The sequence below is a fragment of the Ascaphus truei genome, chromosome 2 (assembly GCF_040206685.1).
Source record: "Ascaphus truei isolate aAscTru1 chromosome 2, aAscTru1.hap1, whole genome shotgun sequence".
In the NCBI taxonomy this organism is placed as follows: domain Eukaryota; kingdom Metazoa; phylum Chordata; class Amphibia; order Anura; family Ascaphidae; genus Ascaphus; species Ascaphus truei.
This window is the reverse complement of record NC_134484.1, coordinates 473,004,795-473,026,277: the sequence shown is the minus strand read 5'-3', so window position 1 is coordinate 473,026,277 and position 21,483 is coordinate 473,004,795. Positions and strand designations below refer to the sequence as shown.

The window sequence follows — 21,483 nt, the reverse complement described above, 5'->3', positions numbered from 1 at the left end:
GGGGGGGGACACAGGAGGGAGGGGGGGGGACACAGCTAGCAGGGGGAGGGGACACAGGAGGGAGGGGAGGAAACAGCTAGCAGGGGGAGGGACACAGGAGAGGGGGGGACACAGCTAGCAGGGGGAGGACAGGAGGGAGGAGGGGACACAGCTAGCAGGGGGAGGACAGGAGGGAGGGGAGGACAGGAGGGAGGGGAGGACACAGCTAGCAGTGGGAGTGACACAGGAGGGGACACAGCTAGCAGGGGGAGGGGACACAGGAGAGAGGGGAGGACACAGCAAGCAGGGGGATGAGAGGGACACAGAAGGGAATATCTCGTTTACAGGAGAGAGCCGAATAAATATGAGATGTCCCTTCCCCAGGTACAGACAGGGCTGTGTTATCATGCAGGAGAAATGAGCAGCTGCTGAGGGGCTGATAAAGGAGGGGCAGAGGATAAACGGGGCAGTAACCCCCATAAGGGTAGTGGGACTGTCCTCTTCTCCTACACAATAGGAAGCTTCAGACATTCATTAGCTGCTCACATCCCGGCCTCCTGAGACCTGCAGTCTGGGCAAATAGCCACTAATGTACTGGGCAGCAGGGGACTGGGACCAGTGAGGGAGGAATACAGGGAGTAATCACAGGCCGGCAGGACACACTCACAAGCAGCAACAAGGTAATCATCAGAATATAGTAATATATCTGCTTAATCCTTTTTTTAAGGTTTTCTTTATTTGTATGTATATAATAATAATAATAATAATAATAATCTGTATTGTAATATAGCACTTTCCCCCCTCATTAGCACATAGTATAATTACAGACGCAGCCGCTGTCCAGATAAGCTTACAATCTATGTTTATGGTGCCTGAGGCACAGGGAGATAAAGTGACTTGCACAAGGTCACAAGGAGCTGACACCAGGAATTGAACCAGGTTCCCCTGATTCAAACTCAGTGTTATTGTTTACATGGTGCCGGTACTGCTGCTTGTTCAGGATTCAGACCCCGGTGAGAGGCAAAATGACTGTACATAGTAGATCAGGTTGAAAAAATACAAATGTTCAACCTGTGCTAAATTTAGACGACAGTTACTTATCCTATATTTGTATTTACAGTATTTTGATCCAGAGGAAAGCAAACACAAAACCCCAGTGACACATCATCCAATGATTTATTTATTTATAAAATATTTTACCAGGAAGTAATACATTGAGAGTTACCTCTCGTTTTCACGTATGTCCTGGGCACAGAGTTAAAAACAAATACATGTTTACAAATACAGTTACATAATGAGCAGGGTATACATTATATACAAGACATTGCATGCACAGTTAAAGATAATTTATATTATGGGCAATGATGTCTCATAAGATGAAAAATAAATGACTTCCTGACTAGATAATGGAATATTTCTCCCTGGATCAACATCCTTCCCATATTTGCTTATTTGCTATATCCCTGTACACCTTTCCTTCCTAAAAATGCCCAACTTCTTTTTTTGAAGATATCTGTTGTATCTGCCACCAGCCCCCACTCTGCACAGTATGTAAGAATTGGATAACAAGCACAGGGGTTCCCCCGGTCAGCCAGTCCTGGGGCACAGTACTGCCTATTGTTAACACCAGCACCCTGAGAGTGATCAATGTCACCATTTTGTATCACCATTGGATATCAAGAGTTCTTGTGTCAGTAAATAAAAAGGAACTTTCTGAGGAGGAAACATTGCAAGGGATGGTTACTCAGATCAGAGGGCAGAAACAGAGGGAAGAAAGCAGAATAAAACAGAGGGAAGAAAGCAGAATAGAACAGAAACAGTGGGAAAAACTGTGGAGAAATGTAAATATTTGAAATAATTGCACTGAATTTGTGTTCTATTGTTTTATTTGTATTTTTTTTCCTCCCGATGTAAATATGTAATGTTTTGACAGTCTGTTTCTGTATTGTATATGTTGCATGTTTTTCAACAAATAAAATCACAGTACTGCCTATTCAGGGTGACTCTCAGGATCAAAACACACGGCTTCAGTCTAGGCAAACTTAGCCAGATCCTACAGAGGAGACATTATCACCGTGTACTAATGAGTTAACCCATTGGAACCCTAATGGCTGGACACACATAATACATACACAGGCAATTCTACACATTGGACATAAAAATAGGCCCCACTGCTTCCCTCTACTTGTGCTGTTTGGAGGTACTTGCAATAAAGGCCTATGAAAGTCCCCTAATCCAGGGGTGCGTAAACGTTTTCCATGCAGGCTGTGCCCCCATTCCGGCTCACCCCCCCCCCGCTAGCGTCCCCCCTCATTACCGCCGGCGTTCTTGTGTTACATGACCCCAGGGCGCCAGTTAACGCCACGTTGCCATGGCGATGCATTGCCAGAAGCCGTCTGAGCCAAGGTAAGGGCATTTACAGAGGCCTTTGCCGTTCCCCCGGCATTTCATTTAAATGTTTTCAGGAAAAGCGCGGGGCCTCTGTAAGCGCCGCCCCACAGTTTGCGCACTCCTGCCCTAATCCAGGGGTGCGCAAAATGGAGGGTGGGAGATTTTTCTGGAGGGTGCGGTTGTTGCAGAGGTCAAGCGCTAGTCCCCAAAGCATTTAAATTAAGTGCCAGGGGATTGCGTGAGGCCCCTGCAACTTCACTTACCGAGATTCGGAAGCTTGGTGGGACGCATCGCCATGGCAATGCAGCGTCAAATGACGCTGGCAAAAGAGGTAAGGGGAGAGTAGGCAGGGGGGCGCAGCTTCAAGTTTGCGCACCCCTGCTCCTAATCTATGCACTTTAGCACGCACCTGGTCTTAGAGGAACTAAAACCTACAGGGATTTCTCATAGTGACATTACCCTATTTCCTCAATTCTAAGATGCACCTTTTTTTCCGATTTTCACATGTCTGAAATTGGGGGGCGTCTTAGAATTGATGTATTCAAAACATACGAAATAAAGTGTCCACAGTAGTAACCCCCTCTTTTCACTTACCATGTTTCAGGAGAGGTCCCATGTCAGCGAAAGATGAAGCGGGCGGTGGCAGGAGAGGTCCCACGTCTGCCAGATTGTTGAAGATGGACAGCTGGCGGGACTGCGGCAGCAGCAGGACAGGTCCCAAGACTGCATGTGAATGAAGATAAGAAGACAGCAGGCGTGCGGTGGCGGCAGGAGATCATAATAGCAGGAGCAGAGCGACATAGGGGAACGGCTGGGGATGAGCGCACTGTAACACCAGAAGTCAGACACTGGTCAAGTTCCGGCGTTGCAGTGTGCACCTCCCAAGCCGTTCCCTATGCTGCTCTGCTCCTGCTCTGCTCTCCTGCTATTATGATCTCCTGCCGCCACGTCCACCGCCCGCCCGCTGTCTTCTTATCGTCATTCACCTGCAGACTTGGGACCTGTTCTTCCGCTGCAAACCTGCCCACTGTCCCTCTTCAACCATCTGCAGACGTGGGACCTCTCCTGCCGCCGCCGCCCGCTTCGTCCTCCGCTGACTTGGGACCTTTCCTGAAACATGGTAAGTGAAAAAATAATATTCCTTGATTGTAAGAGCCAAATCGATGGTGCGTCTTACAATCGATGGCTTCTTAGAATCGAGGAAATACATTATTTGATTTTATTCCTCAACAAGATGTTATTTCTACAGTTATATGTTTAACATATTTGGCCGAGTAACCATCAGGTCCCGAAGCTCTAAGTGATATAAGCTGTTAAATCGCTCTAGAGACTTCATCTGCGGTGATGGGAATGTTTGGAATATTTTTGGAGTTCTCTTGAAAGCTGAGGGAGTCTCACATCTCTCAGAATCCTTCCTGCTGACCAAGGTTATTGTTTGGATGATTATATACTGTAGGTATGCGTGGAATTTATGCAAGATGTCTGCTATTTTTTGGATAAATGCAGAAGAGCCCTGACTCTTTAACGCGTTTTGTTCCTAGTGGGAACTTTGTCAGAGTTGTGATTAGATGTGTACATCCATTCTCGTTTTTTAAACTCCGCTTTTTTCATTCAATTGCGTTTGTGACTCCATTACTATCTAGATAGCCGTGCACCGCCTCTTCCGCATTTTTTACCCTTCTACATACCTTGTCTGGAACACTCTTGCTCAACGGAACGGATCCACGGCTGCTCCACTTCTGACGGCATCTTCATAGTGAGTACTCGCGTAGTGCCCAGGCTCCTGGTCTCTGTGTGACACAGGTTTAGTGGGGCTTGCGGGACATCGGGGTTGGTGGTTTGTTGGGTGACTCACCTCACAGTGAGCGCTCCGATATTCTGATCCCTTCCCCCGCCACATTCACCCCAGCATCCTGTTTTCATGTCCGCATTATTATATCAGGCTCTGGAAATCAGTCAAGCCTTCTCCACGCGGCCTGCGACAAGCAGCGTGGCTGACGGAGAGAGAGGACACTAAGAAGAACCAGCGTTCCCCTGCAACTCCACCCAGTTCTACCTGCGTCTCTGTCTGAGTAAGTGCTTTACTTCCCCCTTCCTTCCTTCCTTCCTTTCTTCCTTTTTATTTTTTATTGTATTGCACTGGATATGGATTTCATTTTATTGTTTCTTTTGCCTTAAAGGGACGGTGTACCCATTCTTTAGCGATATTTGTGGATTAATAAAACCACTATAGTTAAGCCTAAGGCCTCGTCCATGCGTGCTTGCGGAAGCGTGCTGATGCGCCTGAGCCCCTACAGTCGCAATTAGAGCGGCTTTAGTAGGGGCTGTTATATTTTTTGTTGGACTGTTGTATTGAAGCATATGTTTTGGGTTGGTAACCAGCTTAGCTGGTGGCCCAGTTAGAAAGGGCCAGAGTGTTTAGTTAGTTTCCCAAAAGGGAAGAAAATAATGAGCAAATTAGGGTGGGAGTGATAAAACCACTCTTTTTAATGTGTGGTCAGGTGAGGGGACGTTACTGCTTTTTACTGCTCTAATTACTCTGCATTACCCACTTCTCACCGTATCAAATACAGGCATACCCCAGTTTAAGGACACTCACTTTAAGTACACTCGCGAGTAAGGACATATCGCCCAATAGGCGAGCAGCAGCTCGCGCATGCGCCTGTCAGCACGTCCTGAAAAGCAATACCTGCTCCCTACCTGTACCCAAGCTGTGCGCAAGCGGGGAGACTATAGAGCCTGTTACAAATGCGTTATTTACCTCAGTTATGCACATATATGATGATTGCAGTACATCACATGCATCGATAAGTGGAAAAAAGTATGCTTCACTTTAAGTACATTTTCCCTTTACATACATGCTCCGGTCCCATTGCGTACGTTAATGCGGGGTATGCCTGTAAATAAGATAGGCAGTGTCAGTATGGAGCAGAACTGCTGCAAATGAGAGAGTATAGAGGTTGTTTTTAAAGTCTCTGGACTGGAGAAAACAGCACCAGGTTTATTGAAGATAAAGGCCATGTAACAGGGGACTTACCCTGTTCAGAAAACTTGCCTCTAATCCAGCAGTGTGCTGGTTAATTGACTAGCACCTGGCTTATTAGAGGTGTTAGAAAAAGCCTGCCTCTGAGACAGGAAGTGAGACTCCTTAGCACACCTGAGCTGAACAAGGAGACAGACATCTTGAGCCTGCCAGAAGAGACTGCAGCTGCCAGCAAGACACCTGTGACGATGAGAGTGAATGCATGCACAGTAATGCTATTATTGTAAAACTTAGCCAAGGGAAGAAAAAGTCTACAGAGATGCCTGTGAGAGCTACGACCTCTACAAGCAATATATGCCCACCTGTAGGACTACCACCATTTGGGGTTCTAGCAAATACAGCGGCAACAGCTGCAATAGCGCCTCCTGAGGTCAGGAAGAAAAATATACCTGATAGCCCCAAATGCAGCGTTCCAGTAATGAACCCTACCCCACGGAAGAGTGGCCCTTCCAGTCCGATGAGGAGGAAGACATCTCTTACTGGAAACCCAAACCGAGTCACACCCCAAGAATGGTGGGGGTGCCTGAACTCGGTAAGAACCGAAAAGTCCGCTCCCTATGATGACAAATATGATAGGCAGGAGAAAGAGCGGGAGCAGCGGATCACCGAATATTTCCATCAGCTATTAAAGTTGCAAGAAAAGCATGGTGGATCCAGTGACGCTGCCAAAATTTCAAATGAAGATGGAGGCTCCAGTATCCCTCAGGGGACGGTGTCATCCAAAACAAAAAGGCGAAAAAAGAAAAAGAAAAGCGGTTCTTCACTTACCGTGTAAGGAACAGACACATCTGCAGATCTTGCGGAGGAAAAGGGGGTCCGAAATGCCCTGCAACCTAGAGAAAATGGAGAAGTCGTCCCGCGGATGACCGAATATCCAGAGGGCCCAAGGCAGAAGTCGTGTACCCCAAAGAAGTATCTGTCCGGTGGTAATAGTGAGAAACCCTCAACCAACCATCCCAGGGAAGCGGAGCCGGAACCGGTGAGTGACGATCCCTTGACCAGCCCTGAGGATGCCCCGAAGGTTGTCAGGCGTGACTGTGATTGGCTCCGGGAAAATAACGTGAAGCTACAGAAAGATGTTCTCACAATGTACTCTTTGGCCAGGACAGGATTGGACGATCTCAACACTGAGCTAGATACTGCAAATGCTACTATTACCGCCATGGATGAAAAGCAGAGCCAATCTGATAAAATGATGGCTAAGCTGAAGCGGAAGTATGAGGAGGCACTGAAGGAGATTACAGTCTTTCAGCAAGAGGTTCACACTCTTCGCGTAGAGCTGAATGCCTCACAACAGGAGGTCAACAGTGTCCGGACAGAGGTGGACGTATCACAGAAGGAGGTTCATACACTCTGCAGAGCACTGGATGCCTCACGTCATGAGATCAACAGCTGCCGCACAGAACTGGAAGTCTCCAGAAAGGAACTTCACAGTCTCACTGAGGAGCTGGACATTTCAAAGAAAACTATCCTCCATCTTAACTTAGATCTCAAAGTCTCTCAGAAGGAGCTTCAGAACCTAAACCTGGAGATGGAAGTCTCACGCCAGGAGACAGCCCGCCTCCAAGCAGATGTGCAAAAATGGAAGGTGGACTGCAAGGAGGCCCTGAATAGTGAAGAGACTGAAAAGGAGACAATTTAAGATTAAAAAAAGAAAATTCGGAGTTGACAGACCACGTCAATGGAAAGAATGAAAAGCTGCACGAGCTTGAAAAAATAAAGTAACGGTTGGAAGATGAAAAATTTGAAGCAGAGCACTGACTGCAGAACCAACTGCAAGGTCTGCGTACACACCTCCAGAATGTCGAGGAGAAGCAGCGAACTCTGCAGGAAGAAAATCTGCAGGCTGCTAAAGAAATACAAGTGCTGCAGGAACGTCTGATTACCTAGTGCATCCTCGCAAAACAGCAGGATAAACAGAAGGCTACCCTGACCATCACCAAAGCATCGCTAGAAGCTAAGCTTAGAGGCCAGGTGACTCGGTACAAGAGGGAGAGCAAAAAGGTCCAGAAACTGGGACGAGTATCTGCGGCCCAAGCGAAGAAGTTCACTGTTCTCCACAAAATAATGAATGATAGGTGGAAGCAAGCTCAGAGAAAGCACAGGGAAGAAATAAAGACCCTGAAAGGAGAATGGCAGGAAACACTCAAGAAACAGAGTGAGACTCTGCAGCCCAGTAACTTACAGATGCCTCCAATACGGGAAAAGGTATTGGCTCTGTCCAAGCATCGGTATCCCACAGTAACTAAGGCCCGTGAGGACAAGGGTACAGTGAGAGCTGGGGACACCACTCACCTTCAAAACAAGATTACAAAGTTAGAGCCACCTAAGAAAGCACTAGCCAAACCTGCAATCGCCCAACAGGCAACAAACAGAGGTAGGAGTGCAGAATCAAAGTCAGAAGAATCCTTAGCAGAGGAAGCTGAAAAGATAGAACATTTTCTGGAAATGGAGTTGGAATAGCAACTCAATCCCAAAGAAGAAACTGGCGACTACATTGAATGGGAAAAGTGCAGGAAGACAGCTTCAAGAACTGAGGGCTCAAGTGGCTGTTCTTGGGCATTTGGTGCTAAAGTGGAACACATGGGAAGGATGGCGAGAGAGAGCGATTTGCATAGGCGCTCTGCGACTGTCGCCATACAGTCTGCCTACAAAAAGAGAAGTGCCCGGCACAGGGGAAAGCTCAAGACCACGTGGTCAGTAGCAAGACTGTACTTGGAAAAAGTTCTCCTTGAGTGACTGAGGACTGCTGATCTCAAGCACCGTCTGGAAGAGACACTACTAAACTGGAGGAAGGGCTCCAATCCCAGCAGGACTGATGGTTCTCCTCCATCCACTCTCATTCAAGTCACAGAGATATCTAGAATGAGAGTGGAAGGATGGGCTTTGGCCGTGGCAAGCCCGAGCTTGCCACAAACAGGGGAGGTATGTAACAGGGGACTTACCCTGTTCAGAAAACTTGCCTCAAATCCAGCAGTGTGCTGGTTAATTGATCAGCATCTGGCTGATTAGAGGTGTTGGAAAAAGCTTGCCTATGAGACAGGAAGTGAGACTCCTTAGCACACCTGAGCTGAACAAGGAGACAGACATCTTGAGCCTGCCAGAAGAGACTGCAGCTGCCAGCAAGACACAGGGGGAAGTACTTCTAAACCTGGAGAACAAGGAAGCCTTCCCCTACAAGAGACAGATAAGACTTTCCTTTCTAAGACTTTTTGTATATCTGCACATATCAAGATACATGTTTGGGGCTGGGAGACATGCTAATCTAAAGGGAGTTGTGGACTGCATAGGTTTCACTAGAAATACTCCCGAGTGGAACAGAAGCTTTGTTTGACCCCTTATGTGCATACGTTTGGATGATTTTCTTGTGTTAAAGAAACAGGCGCAATAAAAGCCTTATTTAATTTCCTCTTAAAGTCTCCATTGCATACCTCTACATATGTCCTCTTACAGGCCCATACTGCACCGACACACTTTATTCGAGCAAATACCCAGTATGTACCTGGCAGATACCTGGAATGCGCCGCTCCTCACCTCTGACAAGCCCCGTTGCGTTTGCCTTCCCAGCCTGGGTTCATGCCTGGCTGACGGGCGGCTGATCTGTTAAATGATAATGATTAGGATTTAATAGGCTGCAATGCTTCGCGTGTCTACCAGATGGCATAAATTCATGAATTGTAATGCAGTATATATATATATACTGTGCAGTATTGCAGCCAGGGGGAATAAAATGCTTCAATCCCTGCATGGAAAATACCTCAATGCACTCGGGCAGAAAACAGTCACAAACCTCAATACACCCGGGTATACCCGAATTCGTGGGACTAGCCGAGCTCGAATAAAGTGTGTCGCCAGTGTATGTAGTATGCTGTCTTCTGCTGTTTGAAAGGTTATACTAAGTTCTGTATATTTGTTCAATAAAAACAGATCATACACATGACCTTTCTTCTGTTTCTCGTTTATACAGGCACACTTGGCATCCCAAAAATATAAATCAAGGAACCTCCTACAGTATCTCCACACTCCCAGAGGAGCACTGCCCCCTACCAGCATGGATCCACGCTTGTTACGTGAGTACGGGAGATATTTTGGTGGCTTTGAAATCTGCAAGGAGGAAATATCTGGTTATTTTGACGTTATGCGAGTCATACACCTAAACTAATCCTGTTTTTTTTTCTTATACAACCACCAGCAGGTAAGATATAATATGTCCAGCTATTTTAGTCATTTTGTGCCAGAAGGGCGAGTAACACATTTTTTTACAAGAGGTGTTCTATTTATATCAATATCAGAAGAAGAGCCCTCCCTCCAGCGTTACATGATGGATTTTCCTTTTCTCATTGCCAGGTTTTCCAGTGGTTGTGCTGGAGAGGTTAGAGACTAAGTCAGAGATGGAAGAGGCAGACACTGGGGAACATCTGACCCCAATAAAGAGAGAAATGGATTCATTTCCTGTTGGTGGTAAGTACCCTTACATCCTCACATGTCTTTATTCAATTTGTTTAAAAATAAACTGAAATGTCTACAACATGAACATGGATAAAATCACAAGCTACATGTTCTAAAGGAAAACATACATGTATTTTCTAAGGTTATATTGAGAATATTATTGTTGTAAGTATATCTTTATATTGCGCTATCCAGGTATATAGTGCTTCATAGCAGAAATACATGTGACATAATAATATATCACATAATGGGGAAAAGCTCTACATACAGAAAAGTAGCAACAGGACAAAAAGTCCCAGCCCTAAAGAGCTTACAATCTAAGTGGTAGTAGGAAGAATTTAGAGTCCGTTGGACGGTGTTCTGGTAACTGGTCAAGGTCGGTGTATATGAGATGTATAGTATGAGCCAGAAGTGATACCCATATGCTTTGTTAAAGAGGTGTGTTTTAAGATAGGTCTTAAAGGTGGAGAAAGGATGCCAGTTGGATATTGAGGGGATGGGCATTCCAGCCATGTGGGTCAGAGAGTGAGACTGGATTTAGGCAGGAGAGGACTTCAGATACAAAAAGGGTATACAGAAGACGTCTTTGAACAGAACGCCAGAGTCGGGCAGCTGTATAGTGAGATATTAGGTCTGGGATGTAAAGAGGTGCGGAAGAGTATATACAGTAGCCTTAAAAGAGACAGGGAGAATGTTGCAAGTAATACGGGATTTGATAGGATGTCAGGAAACGGATTTCACCAGGAGAGATGGTGAGACAGGTTTAGGCCATGCTTATAGTGCCGGCGACGTCGCCCGAAAACAAACGCGCTACCGCGTGCACTTATAGTAAGTGCGACGGCGACAATGCGATGGAGCGACGGAGCCGTCGCGAAAACTGGAAGCCGGGAAAATTACATTTTTCAAGGGCTGTCGCGTCATGTGACGGCCCTTGAACCAATCAAACCGCCAGAAACTCGAGATGCCGCCGCCTGGCGAAATATAACTTTCGCCGCTGGCGACGGGTGACATCACCCGTCGTGTCGCCATCGACGGCACTATAAGCGCGGCCCTGGGAACGAGTACAGTGATTCTAGCAGCAGCGAAGGGACAGAGGAAAGGGTGTTTCGTTACAATGTTTCAGAGGAAAAAACGACAGATTTTAGCTACATCTTGAATGTGAACGAGTCAAATGTGAAATTTATTTAGAAATAAAATGACCAGGAAATAATACATTGAGAGTTACCTCCTTGTTTTCAAGTATGTCCTGGGCAGAGAGTTATGGTGACAATACATTGCTACATTAATGGAACAGAGATGATACATTCAATTTACAGACATTTAGTGGACAGTTGGAGATAATGATTATGGGCGTATGTAACATTTAAGGCCAAGATTACAATGTGCGACAGCTGAAGTCTGAAATTGCTTGTGCTGGAGGCAGTTTTGAGAGTCTCTGGTAGGGTGTTCCAGACGTGCGATGCACGGTAACAGAAAAAGGAGCGACTGTATTCCTTGTTGAACCGTAGGACCGTGCATAGTTTTTTGGAGTCAGATCTCAGGTGATATGCGCTGTGTGTGGTAGGAGTATTTAGATAGTCGGGTAGCGTGTTAGTGTTAGGAACTGCGATATTATGGTCATGCCTTGAAAGTGGCTCGCAGGCTTATACGCTTTGGCCAAAGGGTTAACTAAATGACCCTTTTTTCAAGAGATATATAGGTATTTCACTGTGTATTTTTCTCACATTGGATGTTGCTCTGGACTTCTTTGTTTCTTGTTTTATACAATTAGCCATGTCCAGTCACACTACTTTTGACACTTGTATACATATATATATATATATATTGTGGTAATTTTGGGGGGTTTCTGAGAGCTTGCTGGGTATCTGTGTGTTTGTTAGCCGGGTAGCTTGCCCAGAAAGTATTTGAAGGCAAGAAAGGAAAAAATGTATTTTGCATTTGGACTCAAGGGATAGCCAATCTAGTTCATGGAGTGTTTTTAAATGACGTGTGTTATTAAATTGTAGTACAAAGTGGCATCTTGTGTTGTAGGGGGTGTCTAGTTTATTCAGGTGAGGTTTGGGGTGCTGTACCATCTACTATGTCGTACAGTAGGGTTGGGCGATATACCGTTATATCACGAGAACATAATTTCCTGGTGTTCCAATATGGGAGATTACCTGTTATCGTGATATTTTGGGATGCCGGTGCAGTGAGAGCAGCTTTGAAGCTGCTGCTGTGCTGTCTCTGCCTCTCTCTCCCCGCGTCCTCCCTGTCCCCCCCTGCTTCTAAATGGTGACTCAGAGGGAGCTGGAGTTTCGAGCAGCATGGGGAGAGAGAACATGTGAGAGCAGCGGCTGGTGTGAAAGGTACTGTAGAAAGTCCTCACTTTCCTTTTGTTAACCCCTCCACACCCCCTCCCTCTAGGGCACTTAACACCTTCCTCTCTCCCCCCTAGGGGAAATAACCCCTTCCTATCTTCCCACCCTAATGGACCTTGAACCCCCTTCCTCTCTTTCCCCATGGGACCCTTAACACCTTCCTCACCTCCCCCCCACCATGGGCACTTAATCCCTTCCTCTCACTCTCCCCCCCACTCCCTGGGCACTAAACTCTTTACTCTCTCCCCCAGGGCACTTGACTCTTCCTCACTTCTCCCTGGAACCCATGACCCCTTCCTCTCTGCCCCATTGGGACCCATAACCATTTCTTCTCTTCCCTCTCCCCCTCCCTCCACTGGGACTATTAACCCCCTTCCTCTCTCCCTGGGCCCATTAACCTGTCCCATTCCATACCTGCACTTCACCCGTTCTCGCCTACATTGCTTTCATCTCTCTCACCCTTTGTGAAAATGTAAAACATTTATTAAACCAGATTTTTCAACAATTCTTGATTTGTCATAAAGTCTGTTACAAAATATATTAAACATGAGTGAAATGTCTTTAAATGGAGGGAGTATATGTGAGGGTTGCTAGGGAGATGGGAGCAGTGTAGGTGAGTGATGGGAGGAAGAGGATGTTAGGGAGTTGGGAGCAGTGTAGGTGAGTGATGGGATGAAGAGGATGTTAGGGAGATAGGAGCAGTGTAGGTGAGTGATTGGATGAGTGGGATGTTAGGGAGATGGGAGCAGTGTAGGTGAGTGATGGGTTGAAGAGGATATTAGAGATGGGAGCAGTGTAGGTGAGTGATGGGAAAAGTGTAGATGAGTGATGGGTTGAAGAGGATATTAGAGAGATGGGAGCAGTGTAGGTGAGTGATGGGAGGAAGAGGATGTTAGGGAGATGGGAGCAGTGTAGGTGAGTGATGGGAAAAGTGTAGGTGAGTGATGGGCTGAGGGGGACGTGAGGGAGATGAGCGCAGTGTAGATGAGTGATGGGATGAGGGGGATGTTAGGGAGATGGGAGCAGTGTAGGTGAGTGATAGGAGGAAGAGGATGTTAGGGTGATGAGAGCAGTGTAGGTGAGTGATGGGTTGAAGAGGATATTGGAGAGATGGGAGCAGTGTAAGTGAGTAATGGGATGAAGGGGATGTTGGGGAGATGGGAGCAGTGTAGACAGGGCCGCAGACAGATTTCCTGGGGCCCAGGACTCGAGTTACGTCCGGACCCGGCACCCCCAATTTCACACCTCACAAGCCCCCTCTATTTTCCACCCCCTTCCCATGTATTTCTCTTCCCTCCATCTCAATCCCTCTTCCTCACGCACCCCCCTCCCGCTTCGCATGTGTTTCTCTCCTCTCTGTCTCACTCTTTGGTCGTGTTCATGGTTCACTCTTAGGTAGTCTATGGAAGGTAGCGTTGTAGTTGCTGCACCTGGTGACGCTGTAGCGCGTCGACGCGGCTGCAGCTTGGGGATGCGAGTGATTTTGAGATTAGAGGCTGGAGTCGCGTCACGTGAGCTGGTTCAGCCAATGAGGGCGAACCAGCTCTGTGACGCTTTTGCCACGCCTCCCATCACCTCCCTAATCTCCTGAAGCTCAGCAGTAGGGATGTTCACACATCACGCGGGAGATGACCGCACGCATGTGCGGGCGAGCGCATTCTCCATCGTGACGCCAGCACCCTGAGCACGGCCTTGCTGCCTCTTTTCCTCACTCGCCCCCTCCTTCCGTCAATTACCCCACTCTCACTCCATCCCCCCCAATAAGCAGTAAAAAGCCCCCCAATCCCCCAATACACAGTTAAAAAAAAAAATACACTCCCCCAATACCCCAAAAAAATACCCCACTCCCCCAATACACATTAAAAAGCCGTCAGGCCCTGGCTCTCCCCACCTGCAGTCCTCTTCCTCTTTTACATTCCTACGCCAGACTCTCTGACTTCAGCGTGCGTCTGCCCGCCCATGCATGGTGCCATGCGCCGGAGCTGGGCTAAGCTCACTTCCAGCGCGCCGACGTCAGAAGGCCCGGCACGCTAATGACATCAGAGGGCCTGCGGTAGGACAGAGATAGAGGAAGAGATCTGCAGGTGGGGAGAGCCGGGGCCCGCCGGCAACTGCTTTGTCCGGCCACCGGGCCCTGGACACCAGTACTGGCTGTCCCCCCCCCCCCCCCTCTCGGCGGCCCTGAGTTTAGGTGAGTGATGTGATGAATAGGATGTTGGGGAGATGGGAGCAGTGTAGGTGAGTGAGGGGAGGAAGAGGATGTTAGGCAGATGGGAGCAGTGTAGGTGAGTGATCGGATGAAGAGGATGTTGGGGAGATGGGAGCAGTGTAGGTGAGTGAGGGGATGATGGTGATGGGAGCAGCGTAGGTACGAAAAGGTGAAGTGTAGGCATGGAAATGGTTTGGTAATTATGGTTTCTTAATCTAATCTAAGGAAATTGTATTTTTTGGAACACATTTTATTTAGATTTACTAGAACATTTCAGACTTTTTTTTATTTGAACAAATTTATTGCGATATATATCGTTATCATGATAACATTTCGGAATATTGTTCTAGTGGAGAAACTTTTTTTTTTTTTCCAACTCTGATTTTATTGGGTTTTTGAAATACATACATTATCTTACAACTAATTGTCAATCTTCTGTACACCCCTTAAATCAACATATAACAGAATAGACAAGACAAACTTCAGACCTACAGGACTAACACAATACATGGGAGGACCGAGCGGGGAAGGGGAGACCACCGCAGTCTGAGGCAGGATACGGACTCTTCCTCCGTGATGGTTCGCCTTCTTCCTTCTTTCATAGGGTTCTCTACCTAGGGCCTATCCTAATCACAATTGTCCTTCTTTACCTGTCCAACTAACCAGTCATTGTGGCCTGTGTCCTGTCATAGGAGAATGCAGCTAGATCTATCAGTGCAATATTGTGGTGGCATCTACCCCCGGGATGTCCGTCTGTGCCAACCATGGCGTCCAGACTTTTAGAAAGTTTGTGCCAGTGTCGTTGACCATACTAGTCAGCTGTTCCATCTGACATCCTAGAAATACTCCCAGGAACACTGATGCTACAAATTGTATGCAGAGACTAGAATCAATTGTCCAGAAGATAAATATTGTGTAGTAATAATAAATGCAACTTCCGTTCAGAGTCCCATTGAAAAATGAATATGAATAAACATATAATCACCCTGCTCTAACCCTGTATCGTGGCGTGCCACGGATAGGGGCTACGATGTGGTAGGTAGGATGTGGAGCCACAACCCAGCTGCGTCCCCTGAGAAGGAACCCTAAACAGCTGACAGTGTCACCACCCTCCGCCACTGCCCTCATACATCCGGAGCCACAAGGGGACACGGTAACCTCACTGCGGAGGTGCGGGGGAGATGAAATAGGGAGCGCAATCACTCACATACTTGACACGACGGGTCTGTCTTCCATGCGAGTCCTTCAGCGTTCAGAATCCAGCGATGACGTCGGGTGCCCTCTGAACCGGAAGTGAAGAGCGTGCTCCAGCCCGGGAAAGGAAGGAAACCAAAAATAGAACAAGGAGGCGGTGCACTGCTGCCATCAGGTATCGGAAGATAGGAGATCCACACGCAAAGGAATATAATAAAAGGGTTGTAATTTATTAGTGCATATACACTTGAAAAAGATGTGCTACAGAGCGAACTCTGACGCGTTTCGTCTCAGCCTGCCAAATTCTGTTTCGGATTTTGGGGAGGGATGGAATCTCTGTTTGTTTCCATAATGCTGCGATCTTGCATCACGTGGCTGTTGCAAAATGTGCAATCAATTTGTGTTCAGATTTCGAGATTCCCTGTGATTGTGAGGTTAAGAATCCCCTGTAGCCAATCTTTAATGTATTCCCATAAGGGAGCCACTTTCTTACAAGACCACAGCATGTGGAGAAGGTCGGTCGGCTCCCCACATTGTTTAGGGCACAATGGGGGGTAGCCTTTGACAAATTTAGTTAATCTCATTGGGGTAAGAAACCACCTCATTAGGACTTTATATGCATTCTCCTTTAACGAGGTGCATATTGAGCTTTTAGCTGTTGCCAATAAAATTGTATCCCAGTCCGTCCTCTAACGTCTCTCCTAGGTCTCTCTCCCACTGCCGCATGTAACCCAGTTTTGTGTTGTTCTTTGTGTTTGGACACAACACTTCTTTGTACATTCTAGATGTTAGTCCCCTTGTGTCCGTCGCTCTGGAACAGAGCTGCTCTAAATTAGTACGTGCCAGCTGAATTGGGCATTTGTTGTAGAATGCTCTGATCTGGAGGTATCTAAACAAATTCTGAGTTTGGCATGTATTTTTCGGATTTAATTTGTCTCCCAACTTCCCAACCGCCTGGCCTCCAAACTGGTGGCCGCAGACCCTAACCTGGGCCCCTGTCTCTTGTTACTGTGTCGCTCCTTCTCCTCTCTCCCTTCCCTATCTCTTGCGCGTCTCTGATGCTGCTGAGTGTGCAGGATTATGGCACTGTTGTGTCCTCCCAGTGCCCACACAAACCCCAGTTCTTGTTTCTATATTTCCCTGTGTGCCCACTCCTCTGGCGGGTCCTGCCCCTCTTACCTATACTTCTCTTCCTATACTTCTTCCTCTGTGGCGATTCTCTTGTCCTTAATGAATTCCTGCCCCTCTTCCTTCCGCTTGCTCCCCTTCTCACCTAGAAACCTCCCTATGATCTCCTTCCTCACCCCACTCTTCGCTTTTCCTTGTCTCTTTCCTCTTCATGCCTCCCCTCTTCCTGTGTCATCTTCCTCCACTCCTTGTCTCTCCCTCCCTCTCTCTACTAACTTCCTCTGCCTTCTTACTGCTTCTCTTCTCCCCCTCCCCCTCTCCTCTTATCTCACCTGTCTCCCCCCTTTCCTTTTATGTCACCTCCTCACTCCTTCTTTCTACATGCTTCCCCTCTTTACCTCCGACACCCCCCTTCCTCCCCACCCTCCTCCACCAACTCCCTTTTTCCCTCTTGTGGCTCGTCTTCCTTCCCTTCTTTCCCCCCCCCTTCCTCATATAACCCCCCCCCCCCCATTCGTACGTTCCCTCCTCATTCCTCATCTCCCCCCTCTCCACCCCCCTTCTGGGCATGCTTGCCCCTTCTTGCTGCCCGTCCTGGCAGCCGGCCCCTTCTCCATTTTCCGGTTATCCGATCGCCCCTCTGTGGCCCGTTGCCGACTGCCAGTCCGACCGCCATTTTCCTCCGTCCTCCGGAGCTTTCGCGGTCTCGCAATTTTCCTCACTTCCCCCTCAAAGATGGCCGCCGATCTCGCGAGATGTGGTGGTGACATATCTCCGGCTCTCCTCATTCCGGCCCAGGTTCCCGCTGAGGAAGGATGTCTTCGCGCCTCTTTCTCCCGCCTTCTCCTTACTTCCTGGTCTTGCGTTTTAAGCCGTGGGACCGCTGAAGACTTGTTCCGCCATCTTACTCTGGGGCCTCTCCAGCTTGACTTTTGTATCGTAATCAGGTAAGACTTTCCCTTTAGCTTCCACCAGGTCGCCGACTGAACATTGTGGGACAATAACTTTTCAACTATAACTTCAACTGGAACTGAAACCTTTATTGTGTGTAACACCCATTTTATTTATTTATTGTGTTTTATGTGTCCTTCTCCGGGCTCTTCTTCCCTGGTGATCGCACCCTCTCCCACGCAGGATCCTGTGAGTCTTTAGTTTGTTGTTGGGTGGAGTTGTTCAGTCCCAGCTTGTGGAGGAACTCGCCTCCCTCTTCCAACTCCCTCATGGATACCGCTTTCCCATTCCTGACCACCAGTAGGCCGAATGGGAAGGTCCAGTGGTACCGGACCGCGTTGTCCCGTAAGATTTTCGTAATAGGCTGTAGCTTCCTCCGCCTCAGTAGTGTGGTAGGGGAAAGATCCTGGAAGATCTGCATACGGGCTCCCTCAAACGCAATAGAGGGCTGGTTCCTCAGCTTCATCATGACTTTTTCTCTCTCTAGTTTTGTAGTGATGGCGTCTCTGGGTTGTTCTGTCTGGAGGGGTTTGGATCTGAGTGCTCTGTGGCACCGATCCATAATGAGTTCCTCCTTGGGGGTTTCAGGTAGGGTGTCTGCCAGCCATCTTGCTACAAAGTCCTCTAGCTCTGTCACTGACTCCGGTATCCCCCGTAGCCTCACATTGTTCCGGCGTTCCCGGTTTTCTGCATCTTCTTGCCTTTCTTGGATTTCTGAGATTTTGGGTTTGCAGGGAAGTGATCTTTCTCTCCGACCTTTTGACCGCTTTTACTGTTTGGTCTATTTTGGCCTCTGATTCATTCACTCTGGCCCCTAGGGCATTGACATCCCTTCATAACTCTTTATCTCCTGTAACAAGGTCTTTAAGTCGTTGTATAGCCGGGTGAAGTCACACCGGCGGACTGGTAAGAATTCTTGGCTCCCTGCGCCTCCCTCCTCCTCCTCCTGTTCTGACTCAGAGCCATTACTTGAAGCCGGCGCCATGTCAGGCTCCATTCTCGGTGCTCCGGCGCTGCTAAAAAAATAACTTTTCAGCAGAAAAGAAGAACCTTCAGCCCCCCAAAACTCATCCTCCTTCCAAGCCCCTCAATTCTGCCATCTCTGCCTGACCTTCATCCCTCCGTTTAGCTGGGGGGGGGGGCGCTTCGTTGATCTCTTCTTGGTCCTGCTGGAGCTCCCTGGGGATAGGTGTTCATGAGGCTGGGGCCTGCTCCGGGCTCCTCCCAGGTGCTGGAAGGCCCTGCTACCAGTGGGTGTGCAGCTCATTGGTCTGAAAGGGGAACCACCTCCTCCCCGCTGGAATTTCCCTCCCCTCTCGCCCCCTCTCCCCTCTCCCCCAGCAGCAGCAGACACAGCAAAACGTGGAGCTGCATCTGGAACATCAATCACTCCACGGTGCCGGCCAGTCTGCAGCGCGTTTGATGTCACTTCGCTGGGGCGTGCTCCTCCCCTGGCCTCTTTGGAGCCATTTCTCTTCAGCCGCCGTACCTCCACAGGCCCCGCATGCACCATGATGTTGGCCGCCAGCTAGGGTGACCAGACTTTCAAAAGTAAAACTGGGACACATCAAAAAAAGTATTTATAACACAAATTACATCACTTAAAAATAAATATTATATTTGTCTATAGCATCCGCATTTATGCTGTATTATTAATATCTCTCTCTCTCTCTTCATCTCCGCCCTATTGCACCGTTCACTCTATACAATAGTATTACCACATTCCCGGAGTGCTGGAATCCCATCTGTTCTCAACTACCCTATTTCCTCGATTATATGACGCCATCGATTATAAGAAGCACCCTTGATTTAATAAAAACATTTGGGGGGGAAAAAAAACACTAAATTAAATGTGCAGAATAAATATTTTTACTAGCAGACAATAATAGCATACATTCATCCATACAATTACATATCACTTTCTTCTTCAGTATCACATTCAGAGTTAGAGTTTGAGTCTAAAGATTCTTCTGAATCACTTTGGGAGTTGTTGAGGTCAGTGTTTTCCCACAGAAGATCATCCTCTGTACCATCAAGTGAATTTGTGATGCAGCACTTCTTAAATGAGTGCTCTACTATTGTTTCTGGTATTTTCTTCCAAGCAGCGGACACCCATTCTGCAAGTTTTGATGCAGATGCCCACTTAATTTTACCAGAAGGTGTCAAAGGAAGGTTTCAGATAGCAACCATGCCTCATACTCTTTCCTTAGATGATCTTAAAACGGTTTGTTCACAGAAACATCGAGGGGTTGAAGTTGGCTAGTCATGCCTCCAGGAACAACCACCAAGTCACAGGGCATTCTGGCGAGCTTATTCTTTATCTGTTCAGATAAATGTCCACGAAATGCATCAAGAACCAACCTACTGGGTGTGTTACGTAGGGCTCCTGGACGTCTACTCCAGACGATTTTTACCCAGTCTTCCATCAGCTCAGCTGTCATCCATCCATTTTTTTTGTGCACGCACAATTACATCTGTGGGAAAGATCTCATTCTTGGGTATGGTTTTGCGGTTTAAAATGATATAAGGCGGCAACTTTCGGCCATCGGCAGTAATGCATAGCGTCACAGTGACACGCTGCTTTTCATAACCCGTGGTCATGATCTTGACCTCTTTAGCCCCTTTTAGGATTGACAGTGTGATTTCTGGGCATATCGAAGTATACTGGCGTTTCGTCTGCATTTCCAATTTGGTTAAAATCATAGGTTTTTTTTCTTTCTTAAGTCAATGACGTGTCGCTGGAAGTTAAGCAGCTTCTCTTGAAAGTCAGCTGGAATCTTTTGACAGATAGATGTTCTGCGCCTGAGTGATAGTCCTTCACGACGCATGAATCGGTCACACCAACCTCTCCTTGCTTTGAAAATTGTGTAATCAATTCCGAGAGATTTGGCAATTTCTACAGCTTTTACTTGCATTGCCTGACGTGTGACAGCCAATCCTCTTGTACGTGTCTCAATGACAAAACGAAGCACAGCTTCATCTACTTGTTGGTATCCTCCCTTCATAGGTCCTGTAAAGCACTTGGTTGTTGCTTTACAAGCAAATATGGCAGTGCGGTCCTTCCTCCAGCGACAAACATTTGCTTCTTTTATAGTAAATTTACGTTCCGCAGCTCTATTTCCGTGCTCTTCAGCGTACGCAATAACTTTTGCGTTGCAATGCGGCATCATAGTGAAGTCTTTTTGATGACATTTTACGGTAAGTCACAGTACACTGCGCAACACTGCACACTGCGCAACAGTACACTGCGCCACACTGCGCAACAGCACACTGTCACACTGCGCAACAGCACTGTCACACTGCACACTGCGCAACAGTACACTGCGTCACACTGCACACTGCTCAAATGTACACTGCACACTGCGCATCAGTACACTGCGCCACACTCCACACTGCAACAGTAAACTGCGCCACACTGCAACAGTAAACTGCGCCACACTGCACACTGCACAACAGTACACTGCGCAACACTGCACACTGCACAACAGTACACTGCGCAACACTGCACACTGCACAACAGTACACTGCACACTGCACAACAGTACACTGCACACTGCACAACAGTACACTGCACACTGCACAACAGTACACTGCGCAACACTGCACACTGCACAACAGTACACTACACTATACTACAGTACAACTTTTCTCCTCAGCACTACAAACCGGATACTGCTCAGCATTATGGGAGCTGCGCTGGGGATGCTGTACTTACTGTATGTTGAGTGACAGGTGCTCATCAGCTCATCTTCCCCTCTGGCTGCATTCACACGTTCCGG

General features: G+C 47.6%; 1 pseudogene; it reads left to right on the top strand.

The window, feature by feature from the left end:
* The first annotated feature begins 272 nt into the window (after positions 1-272).
* LOC142488337 (uncharacterized) overlaps positions 273-21,483 on the top strand; it is a 48,831-nt pseudogene continuing 27,620 nt past the window's right edge.